This window comes from Arachis stenosperma, chromosome 2 (genome assembly GCF_014773155.1).
Source record: "Arachis stenosperma cultivar V10309 chromosome 2, arast.V10309.gnm1.PFL2, whole genome shotgun sequence".
Taxonomy (NCBI): domain Eukaryota; kingdom Viridiplantae; phylum Streptophyta; class Magnoliopsida; order Fabales; family Fabaceae; genus Arachis; species Arachis stenosperma.
In genome coordinates, this window is record NC_080378.1 from 40465776 (window position 1) to 40468097 (window position 2322).

A 2322-nucleotide genomic window follows, 5' to 3' on the forward strand; every position below is an offset into this window, starting at 1 on the left:
CAGTCTGGTGCCCCTTTCTGGCGTTAAACGCCCAGAATGGTGCCAGACTGGGCGTTAAACGCCCAACTGCTAGGCTTACTGGCGTTTGAACGCCAGCAGCATCTTCCTCCAGGGTGTGCTGTTTTTCTTCCTGTTTTTCATTCTGTTTTTTCTTTTTCAATTAATTTTGTGACTTCTCATGATCATCAACCTACAAAATAAAATAAAATAACAAAAGAAAATAGATAAAATATAACATTGGGTTGCCTCCCAACAAGCGCTTCTTTAATGTCAGTAGCTTGACAGAGGGCTCTCATGGAGCCTCACAGGTACTCAGAGCAATGTTGGAACCTCCCAACACCAAACTTAGAGTTTGAATGTGGGGGTTCAACACCAAACTTAGAGTTTGGTTGTGGCCTCCCAACACCAAACTTAGAGTTTGACTGTGGGGGCTCTGTTTGTCTCTGATTTGAGAGAAGCTCTTCATGCTTCCTCTCCATGGTGATAGAGGGATATCCTTGAGCCTTAAACACAAAGGATTCTCCATTCACTTGAATGATCAGTTCACCTCCATCAACATCAATCACAGCCCTTGCTGTGGCTAGGAAGGGTCTGCCAAGGATGATGGTTTCATCCATGCACTTCCCAGTCTCTAGGACTATGAAATCAGTAGGGATGTAATGGTCTTCAATCTTAACCAAAACATTCTCTACAAGTCCATAAGCTTGTTTTCTTGAGTTGTCTGCCATCTCTAGTGAGATTCTTGCAGCTTGTACCTCAAAGATCCCTAGCTTCTCCGTTACAGAGAGAGGCATGAGGTTTACACTTGACCCTAAGTCACACAGAGCCTTCTTGAAGGTCATGGTGCCTATGGTACAAGGTATGGAAAACTTCCCAGGATCTTGTCTCTTTTGAGGTAATTTCTGCCTAGACAAGTCATCCAGTTCTTTGGTGAGCAAAGGGGGTTCATCCTCCCAAGTCTCATTTCCAAATAACTTGTCATTCAGCTTCATGATTGCTCCAAGGTATTTAGCAACTTGCTCTTCAGTGACATACTCATCCTCTTCAGAGGAAGAATACTCATCAGAGCTCATGAAAGGCAGAAGTAAGTCCAATGGAATCTCTATGGTCTCATTTTGAGCCTCAGATTCCCATGGTTCCTCTCCTTCCTCTCCAAATTCGGCCATGTTGATGGCTTTGCACTCTCCTTTTGGATTTTCTTCTGTATTGCTTGGGAGAGTACTTGGAGGGAGTTCAGTAACTTTCTTGCTCAGCTGTCCCACCTGTACCTCCAAATTCCTAATGGAGGACCTTGTTTCAGTCATGAAACTTTGAGTGGTTTTGATTAGATCAGAGACCATGGATGCTAAGTCAGAGGGGTTCTGCTTAGGATTTTCTGTCTGTTGCTGAGAAGATGATGGAAAAGGTTTGCCATTGTTAAACCTGTTTCTTCCACCATTCTTATTGTTGAAACCTTGTTGAGGTCTCTCTTGATTCTTCCATGAGAAATTTGGATGATTTCTCCATGAAGAATTATAGGTGTTTCCATAGGGTTCTCCTAGGTAATTCACCTCTTCCATTGAAGGGTTCTCAGGATCATAAGCTTCTTCTTCAGATGAAGCATCCTTAGTACTGCTTGGTGCATTTTGCATTCCAGACAGACTATGAGAAATTAAATTGACTTGTTGAGTCAATATCTTGTTCTGAGCCAAAATGGCATTCAGAGCATCAATCTCAAGAACTCCTTTCTTCTGACTAGTCCCATTGTTCACAGGATTCCTTTCAGAAGTGTACATGAATTGGTTATTTGCAACCATTTCAATTAGCTCTTGAGCCTCTATAGGCGTCTTCTTCAGATGAAGAGATCCTCCAGCAGAGCTATCCAAAGACATCTTGGACAGTTCAGAGAGACCATCATAGAAAATGCCTATGATGCTCCATTCAGAAAGCATGTCTGAGGGACATTTTCTGATTAATTGTTTGTATCTTTCCCAAGCTTCATAGAGGGATTCTCCATCCTTTTGTCTGAAGGTTTGGACTTCCCTTCTAAGCTTACTCCATCTTTGAGGTGGAAAGAACTTTGCCAAGAAGGCATTGACTAGCTTTTCCCAAGAGTCCAGGCTTTCTTTAGGTTGAGAGTCCAACCATATTCTAGCTCTGTCTCTTACAGCAAAAGGGAATAGCATCAGTCTATAGACCTCAGGGTCTACCCCATTAGTCTTGACTGTGTCACAGATTTGCAAGAATTTAGCTAAGAACTGATGAGGATCTTCCATTGGAAGTCCATGGAACTTGCAATTCTGTTGCATTAGAGAAACTAATTGAGGCTTAAGCTCAAAGTTG

General features: G+C 42.5%; 1 non-coding gene across 1 annotated transcript; it reads left to right on the plus strand.

Moving 5' to 3' along the window:
- The first annotated feature begins 1925 nt into the window (after window positions 1-1925).
- LOC130965023 (small nucleolar RNA R71) lies at window positions 1926-2033 on the plus strand. Its single transcript, XR_009081082.1, has one exon. It is a non-coding gene; the product is annotated as a small nucleolar RNA R71 (small nucleolar RNA).
- The last annotated feature ends 289 nt before the right edge of the window (window positions 2034-2322 follow it).